The sequence below is a fragment of the Gossypium hirsutum genome, chromosome A11, assembly GCF_007990345.1.
Source record: "Gossypium hirsutum isolate 1008001.06 chromosome A11, Gossypium_hirsutum_v2.1, whole genome shotgun sequence".
NCBI classification, from domain to species: Eukaryota; Viridiplantae; Streptophyta; class Magnoliopsida; order Malvales; family Malvaceae; genus Gossypium; species Gossypium hirsutum.
In genome coordinates this window covers 53,636,996-53,647,020 of record NC_053434.1, presented here as the reverse complement: position 1 = coordinate 53,647,020, position 10,025 = coordinate 53,636,996, and the positions used below count along the sequence as shown (strand labels likewise).

The 10,025-nt window shown below is 36.4% G+C and overlaps 1 non-coding gene across 1 annotated transcript; it reads right to left on the bottom strand.

Moving 5' to 3' along the window:
* Positions 1-6,899: 6,899 nt before the first annotated feature.
* LOC121210755 (small nucleolar RNA R71) lies at positions 6,900-7,006 on the bottom strand. Its single transcript, XR_005905870.1, has one exon. It is a non-coding gene; the product is annotated as a small nucleolar RNA R71 (small nucleolar RNA).
* Between the last annotated feature and the right edge of the window lie 3,019 nt (positions 7,007-10,025).

The window sequence follows — 10,025 nt, the reverse complement described above, 5'->3', positions numbered from 1 at the left end:
TGTATATTAAGAGATATTTGAATTTTAGTGAGACAGGGTCAGAGCGATTTCTGAATCCCCTGTTCTAACTTTATAAATTCAATAAAGATTGTATAAAAAGAACTAGGAGTTATAGTTTATACTTATAGATAACTTATGAATCTACTTTCAAGAGAAAGAAACGTCATGGTTATTTGAATTCTGTACAGGGAGAAAATTGATTCGTAGTGAGGAGAGGTCAGAGTAGTTGAAGAGTGCAATAGAGGAAACTTTAACTAATAGACTGTACTAATTGACTAGGCCAAAAATTCTGGAAAAAAATTAGTAAGAAAATATATAAGTCTAGTTTCAGGGAAAATTCACGAATTTAAATTTTGATTTTTTTGGCTCGAGTTATGATTTATTTAGTGACTATGATGCAAGTGGGCAGGTTTATAAGGAATAATGAAATAAATTGTTTTGATTTGTCTATGTATTCGGAAAATTTTTAATGTTCCCGGTTTGGTCCCAAACCGATTCAATTGCATGTTTTAGGGTCTTGAGGGCCCTTTTTAGGGACTTACTGAATAAATGTAAATAAATTAATTTGAAAAGCAATTTTTATGCCCCGAATTAGTAAGTTAAGTCAGGTAACGCCTCGTGCTCGACTCTAGCAACGATCTCGGGTAAGGGGTGTTACATTTGTCGCCCCGAAACCATTATTACCGACACCACTAAAAAGCGGGTTCTTACAACTCTCTTTCCCTTAGAAAATTTCATCCTCAAAATTTCTCATCTAATAATAGTTTCAATTATTGTGTTCTCATAGACTCTTTGATTTTTTTCCAAGTCAAATTTGCGCAATTGAACTCGATGATACAACATTGTAATATGTTTTCTTGAATCTTAATTACTCGTTCTCACTGTCAGCACCATAGCTTCGTGAATTCTGAGTACATACAACTCAAAGCGAGTAATCTATTCTGACCAGAATAAAATGAGTCGATTTCATTAGTCTAACAATAATAACCCTAATCGAGTCTTTCTTTCTCCATATCAAAGGTAGTCTAGGTAAGAAATCCATCATGACTCATCTTCATATCCAATCAGAAATAAAAACAATCTATAATATCCTAGACATAATTTTATATTCAACTTCAACCTGTTGACATACCAGACCTCTTGATACAAACTTTGAAATTTTACATTTTATTCTCAGCCACCAAAACTTTATCTCAAGTTATTACACATTTCGTCGCTACCTAGTTTACATAAAATAGACGCTACTATGAACCTCTAGTAAGCTGTCTCATATAATCTTAGAATCATTCAGAACTTGTATTCGATTTCAGAAATATAGACTATTATCCAAATCAATACTAAAATTAGTGATCTAATCATTCTGAATTTGTTCCCATTTAGCTAACAAATTCAAATATTTTCTTTACATCTCACAAAGTCTTTGAAGAATTGACAGTTTAACTCTTAACTCTGTAATAACCGAACTAGTATGATTCAAGATATAACTAGAGACTTGTAGTGCCTGTAACAATTTTGAATACTGTTGTTAATGTATCAACATCTTCAACTCGCAATTGATAGTAATCAAATCTGAGATCAATCTTTGAAAACATTGTGCCGCCTTCCGATTGATCGAATAGATCATTAGTACAAGGCAACTGATATTTACTCTTTATCATGACTTTATTCAACTGCCAATAATCTATACACAATCTCACCGACCTATTTTTTTTTTTACAAATAGAATAGGTGCGCCTCAAAGTGATATACTCAATCGAATAAAACCTCTGTCAAGTAATTCTTGCAGTTGAGCTTTTAATTAATTCAATCTTGTTGGATTCATTCTATATTGAGCAATCAAAATTGGAGCAATCCTTGGAACTAATTCTATAGCAAACTTGACTTCTCTTTCTGGCGTTAAACCCGACAATTCCTCAGGAAAAACATATGTAAACTCGCAAATTGTCGGTAACTGATCAACTTTCATTTTAGATACTCTAAAATCCAGGATATCAACTAAAAATGCATTGCAATCTTATCAGATCAATTTCTGTACAGATATCACTACAATCATATTAAAAAAACAATTAGACTTAGCATATTCAACAGAAATCAATTCATTATTTTGGCATCTCAAATCATTCTGTTTTTGTCAACAATTCACTACAACATTGTGAACAGTCAGCCCATCCTTTCCTAGGACAACATCAAATTCGTTAAATTGCAGTAACATTACATCAACAGGAACATCATAGCCTTGAATTTTCAATGGAAACTATTTGCAAACCAGATCAACTATAACACATTGGCCCAAAAGGTTCATTACTTTAGCGACAATTACAGTTGACTCAATCGGTAAATTCCTTTCTGTTACCAACATAATACATCTATATATCTCAACTTAGAGCCAATTAATGCATATACTATAAAATTAAAGATAGAAAAGGTACCAGCCATAACATTAAGAGCTGATGCCTCTTTGCACACTAGGATCATATAAACTTTGGCGGGATCTCAAGCTTCAGATTGAACCATTGTGTCTTTTTTTTCGCTTCTATTGACTCTACTTATGCCTCAAATTCCTAGTTATCTGCCTCTTATAGAAACAACAACATGTCTTACATTCTAATTTATGTTCAAATCAGTTTGATTCAGTTAGTTTTTCTTATAATGATTTAGAGATCCACAAATGAAATAGAACACATTTTTCAATCTTCATATCCTAGAATAATTCCATCCATAATGACTACATTCAAGTCTATTTATATTCTTGACGCTACCCGCACTAGCTATTAAAGTCATCAGTGGTCTTACGATGCTCTGTTTCATCTATCTCTGCCAAAAATCCCTTATGGCACTAAAAACAACTACTTAATTCTTTCATTTTATTCCATAAGGGAGCAAAAAATATTCTGGGTGTGCTACGTTTACTCAAGTCACGAGCTTTCATTTCATTCTATTTCTTGTGGTTGTATACTTATTCTATTTTATGAGCTCAGTTTGACAAAACTACGAATTCTCGAATTCCTATTGCACCAACCAACAACTTGATCTCGTCATTTAAACCATATTCAAAATGAGTACACATTTCTTCCTCAGTTAATACAATTTCATAGGCATATTTACTTAGGTGAAGAAACTCATTCTCATACTTTGCAACTGATCTATTTCCTTGTTCCAATCTAATGAATTCCTTTCTATTCTTTTTGAGATATTTTTTACTAATTTATTTCTTTTGAAACTTAGTTTTAAATAATTCCCAATTAACACATTCCTTCGATACAACCGCAACTAGAGTTTATCACCTATGAAAAGACTCATATTTTTTAAGTGACACAGCATATCTCAAACAATCTTCAAGAGGACACAACATTGAATCCAGAACTCTTTGTATGTGTTCTAACCAATTCTCAACTCTGGTTAGATCATCACTTATTTTATCACTAAACTCTTCGACACCATATAATCGGACTTTATCAATAGACAGTTTGCAAATATTCTGTCGTATAGGGCTTTAAGGACGAGGGGGTGGAGGTTATTGAGCCATGGGATTGACACTCATATATGCGTTAAACATATCATTCATCATATTGAAAAGGGTACTGTGGGCCTCTTCCTTAGGCCTTTAAAACTCAGGCACCATATGAGTAGCCCCTTGATTGGTGGCTAGAATATAACTCAATACTTTGTCGAAATTTGTTTGATCGGATTCAATTAACATATTTAACCTATAAGAAAGCCATTCAAATTAATTTAGAGTCACCTATAATAGGTTATAAAGTGGCATGTATTTCTATACTCAGTACCTGCAACGTTCAGTCCTAGACTCAACTACACCATAGCTTTAATACCACTAAATATAACACCCTATACTCGATCCAGTCACCTGATTCGAGCTATAAGGTATTAGAACTATAAAACTTTAATATCATATATAATTTAATCAAACATAGTCAAATAATTCATTTAAATAATTTCCATGCTATTAAATCAAATCAGGACTTAAATCTAACTTATGGAACATTTAAAACAAACTGGGATCAATTCTGGATTAAATTGAAACTTTTATTAAAATTTGAGTAAAAAGTGTAAATAGGCGTCACACGGCTGTGTGAAAGAGACCAACCCTTATGGCCCCAAGCTTAGCCCTATGGCTATTCCATATGCCCGTGTTCTTATACTATGCACAATTCGAAATAAAGGTCACACAACTATGTCACCAGGTCATGTAACAACCTGTAATCGTGTGTAAAATCTTGCACCGAAAATCAACCAACCACATTGTCATGTCCTAAAACTGTGTGGGGCACACGATTGTGTGAAAAACCGTATCACAAGTCATGTGTACCTAAAATCACCTTCAGACACAAGCTATTTCACATTCAAATGCTTGGCCACCAATCTATGCAATAACTATTCAAGCCTATTCAAAATGTCCCAAAATAAGCCAAAACATTCAATTTTGAAGGAAAGCCAAAACCCTATTTACATGCCATTTATAATCAGGCCACAGTGAACATTTTGTTACTAATTAAGTTTTAACACCCTTTACCCGTATTCAACACTGGAATAGGATACGAGGTATTATTGGACTTATAACACAAACAATCATACAATTTTGAGTCACAAATTTGCGTCAAAATTAAAACCATTTGCAAATAATCATAAAGTCCCTAATACAAGCCTATGATGCCCAAAACATGCTTTGGGAGTGGTTCGGGACTAAATTGAGAACTTTAGAATTTTTTACAAAAGTTAAAAAATTTTCCACTATACAGGGGTCACACACCAATATGGATATGGGACACACCTGTATGGGTAGGCCGTGTGGTCACACATGCCTGTGTCTCGACCCCGTGTAACTCTCTGACTTGTAACTTGATAAACCGTAATTCATACATAATTTTATCCCATGCTTAGCATAATTTTGGATGAATTATCTTTAGAATTGGTGAATTCGATGCTCCTAATCCTTTAATTTCATGTTTTATACTTAGGAGAGTATAGGAGAGTAAAAAGAGCGAGAAACGGGCCACAAACGAAGAAACTGGGTCAACATGGGAAATCAACACGGCCTAGACTTCCTCACACGGGTAGTTCATACGCCCGTGTCCATTCAACAGACTGAGGACAGTTTGAAGCAACCGCACACAGGTGTGTCCCTATCAGGCCTAAGTCTAGTCCTATTCAGAAAAGGCCACTCGTGAAGGTTTAGAAGCATTCTAAAGCCTATGTAAACACCGCAGGAGGTACCATAAAGACACACATGGAGCAGGAGGCAAGGAATTACTCGAAGAAAGCCGATTGATCCATCTCAGAAGTCGGATTCACCTTCAAGATTGAAGATCTCCCTTCAATTCCTTTCAAGAGTTCTTGGGTTTTCTTTATGTTTTGTTATCATTATTCTTTTAAGATATTTTCTTTCATAAATATGAACTAAACCCCCTAAATACCTAAGGGGAATGAAACCTAAGACGGATCTTGTTATTATTATCTGAATTATATGATAAATATTTGACTTGTTCTTAATTATGACTTCTTAATTATTGCTTTAATATTCCAGGATATTGATTCAAGCATTGATGTGCTTATTCAGAGGAGCAAAAGTCCCTGTCTAAGAGTAGATCTAAAATAATTAAGTAAAGCTGATTGCACGCCTAGAGATAGGGTTACATAATTTTGTCAGATTAGGGTGAAACCTAACAAGGGAATCCATAGATCGAGTTAATACAACACTAGGGGTTTTAATTAGGAAGAGATTTCAATTAATCAACCTAGGGTTAGATGTTTTTAGTCTCGAGATAGATAATAATATAACTTAGGGATTTCTACGGATCAAGTCAAGTGAATAAATCGTCTAATTTAGAGTCAATAACAAGTGAAGTCGAAGTTGATTTTTCCCTTAGGTATTGTCCAAATCATTCAGTTTTCCCAAAATTTATTTCCCCAACTTACTTTCTGTGCACTCTTAGATTAGTAATTAGTTTAGATAAAACAAACCCCTTTATTTTTAGGCTAGATAATAAAAAGAAAGTTAATACTAGTACTTTTAGTTCCTTTGGGTTCGACATCCCGCTCTTGCCATAAGCTATACTACTGTTTGATAAGGTGCGCTTGCCTTTGTCGTGATAATAGTTAGTTTTCAAGAACGGTCAATTATAAATTTAAAACTTATCACAATTCATACACATCAAGTTTTTGGCGTCGTTGCCGGGGAACAAAGATATTAGGAACAATCAATTTCTATTACTTTAGCCATTTTACTTTTATTACAATTTAATTTTTTATTTCCTTTCCTAATTTTTCGTTTATTCGCTTCTGGCAGGTTTTTATAGTGTATAACTAGAAGAAACTTGTCGGGACTATTACTTTTTGATAGTGAGATCGATCTCACAGCTCGTAGAAACCAAAGAGAAATAAGGCAAAGCCTAATATACACAGGGGAAGAGCAAGAGGATGACATACATACCACAAACGAGGAGATGGCTGAAAATCAGGAAAATCTGCTACCTCCTGCAATTGTAGCTGATCCAGTAAATTAGAATCCTGCTCCACGCACTATGTATGATTATACTAAACCTAATTTAATAGGAACTGAGTCAAGTATAGTTAGACCTTCTATTGTTACAAATAATTTTGAACTAAAACCTAACACAATTCAAATGATACAACAGTTTGTTCAGTTTGATGGTTTGCAGGATGAGGATCCAAACAATCACTTGGCGAATTTTTTGCAGTTTTGCGACACTTTTAAAATCAATGGCGTTTCTGATGATGCCATTTGCCTTCGGTTGTTTCCCTTTTCTTTGAGGAACAAAGCTAAATAGTGGTTAAACTCGTTACCACGAGGGTCAATCGCTACTTGGGAACAAATGACCGAAAAGTTTTTACTTAAATATTTTTCGCCGGCTAAAACGACTAAGATGAGGAATGACATCTCTTCTTTTGTACATATGGATCTAGGAACACTCTATGATTCATGGGAGAGATACAATGATCATTTGAGAAGGTACCCTGACCATGGGTTACCACTTTGGCTACAGGTTCAGACGTTTTCCAATGGTATGAACCCCTCAACGAGGCAACTCATCGACGCAGCCGCCGGTGGAACCTTGAATAATAAAACACCAAAGTAGCTTACGAATTTATTAAGAAGATGTCACTAAATAACTATCAATGGCAAGTTATGAGGACAAAGTCGACGAAAGCAGTCGGTGTTTTCAACCTCGATGCGGTTACTATGCTATCTAACCAGGTAGAACTCTTAAATAAAAAAAATTAATGGTTTGTGTGGTTCTACTCAGGCACATTCAGTGATAAGGTGTGATTCGAATGGAGGAGGAGCATACACAGAATATCAACCCTTCAACCCTAGCATCGAGGAGGAACAGGTCCAAATATGGGTAACAATAAGTCTAGAACTCAAAATAACCCGTATAGTAACACATATAATGCAAGTTGGAGGAACCATCCAAACTTCTCATGGGGTGGTCAAGGGAATAAAAGGCCACAACATCCTTCGGGTTTTCAACAACCACCTTACCATTAGGAAAAGAAGCCAAACCTTGAGGAGATGCTAAAAAATTTTATCTCGGTGTCAAAAACTCACTTTCAGAATACTGAAATAGCACTTAAGAATCAACAAGCGTCGATCCAAGGGCTCGAAACTCTCCCCAAATTGATTTCTAAACGACCAAAAGGTAGCTTGCCAAGTAACACTGAACCTAACCTAAGGGAACAGCTCAATGCAATTACTGTTCAAGATGAGGAAGGGTTAGTTGAACTTGAACTAGAACCGAGGCAAGGAATTGTGGTATAAAAGCAAAGGTGAGGTAGACCATAGTGAGTAAACACCGGTAAGTGAAGAGTACAAATCTCGTGTGGCATACCCCAATGTGACAAGGAAAGACCGCACAGACGAACAATTCAGTAAATTCCTTAAATTATTAAAAAAATTACATATTAACTTACCATTTATTGAATCTCTTTCACAGATGGCAAACGCAATCAAATTCTTAAAGAAGCTTTTAACAAATAGGCGGAAGTTGGACGAGGTGTCGCATGTGGAGTTAAATGTAGTTTGCTCAGCCATACTACAGAATAAGCTGGCCAACAAATTAAAAGTTCTAGGGAGTTATACAATTCCTTGTTTAATTGGTAGCTTCGATGTTTATAATGCTTTGGCTGATTTAAGGGCTAGTATCAATGTCATGCCTTATAAAATGTTTAAACAACTAGGTCTTGGGAAACCCAAACAAACCAGGATTAGCATTCAGTTAGCAGACAAAACAATCAGATTTCCTAGGGGTATTATTGAACATGTACTCATTAAAATTGTCAAATTCATATTCCCAATTGATTTTGTTGTTCTAGACATAGAAAAGGATAGTGACGTGCCTTTAATTTTAGGAAAGCCCTTTTTAGCAACTGATAGAACTATAATTGATGTTGGTGTAGGTGAACTCACACTTCGTGCGGGAGAGGAAACAATCACTCTTCAAGCTCGTAATTCAAGTAACACATCAGATATCGAGGGTGATTGTATAAATTGTACTACTAATACTGATCATGTGGTGAAACCTTCTTTGCAGGAAACACGTTCAAAGAACACACCTAAGCTATGTTCGAGTAATGACAAAGGACCCATCTAAGAAGAACGAAGGCTACAGGTCGAGGAACTAGATGAATGGTGGACACTAAAACCGATATCACACGATAAACCAAAACCACGCCATGACGAGCTCAATTTTTCACCAAATCAACTTAAGGTTGGAGACAAAATACTATTAGATGTAGCAGACACTCGGATTGCCACCTCTAAACCTAATGGAGAAATCCCTCTTACGGTACTTAGCATTTTCCCATACATCATAGTTGAGGTAATTCATCCCAAATTCGGTACGTTCAAGGTAAATAATACTCATCTAAAACCTTATTTTGATAATATTAATAGCGGGGATGAGGAGGGTAAACTCCTCGCACCACCATGACCACGCAACAAAAGAGGTAAGTCGAGCTTAGACTATAAATAAGCGTTTCTCGGGAGGCAACACGAGCACTAACGGTGTTAACCTCTTTAAATTTTAGTTTTTAACATTTAATAAACTAACTGAGTCACTGAACATAGGTTTTCCAGAACCACACGGCCAGGCACATGGGCATGCCTTAGGCTGTGCCTATACCACAGAAGGCAACACGACCTTGCGATACGGTTGTGTGAAAACAGGGCAAAATTTTTCCTCAACATGGGAGTCGATAAGTTGCCACGGTCGTGTGACAGGGCTGTGGGTGAATCTATCAAAACAACACCGGCGTGCGACACTATTCTAGTATTCCTAATGATAAAATGGTTTGATATTTCTATTTAGTCAGTAACCCCTATGAAGTATTTCCATTTAGTTCTAACGTGCTTGTATACATTTTCCATGTTATCCTTAGGAATTATTTTCATAACTTCGTCTTTTCATTGTAGATACAATGATGAACCCAAAAGAAAAAAAGACTGCCATCCCCGCCTCAAAGAAACAAAAAGGAGCAGCATCATCCTTGGGTCCCACTGCCGAGATCAGGAACCCATTCCTCCAATTTCCATCGGGACCACAGGAGGAACTTTTCCAGATATTACGGGCTCGACCCCTAGGTGCGGGTCATTGCATTGATTGGGCCGCTCTAAAGTAGATTCAACTCGCCGACACAGTTTGGCCCTCCTGACTACTGACTCGTAGGGGCTCTTCTTCGAGATCATCGAGCCGACGTACCTCGAGATCACACTCGAACTCTTTTCAACATTCCACCTCCAAGCAGTTATGATAGAGTTCGATGATCTCGGAATGGTCCAGTTCTGTCTCGATGGTTTAGTCTGCCAGTTGAGCGTACCTAAGTTCGGCGCCGGTTTGAGGCTCTAAACGGAGGAGTTCATGGAGGACGATGATTTTGACAACCTCCATCGCCACATCCACTTGTCTCCCTCCAACTGTTGGAGAGCCCTTGTTCCTGCTTCGGCCACCTAAGACCCTAGTCACACCAAGGCATCGGCTCTCGCCCCA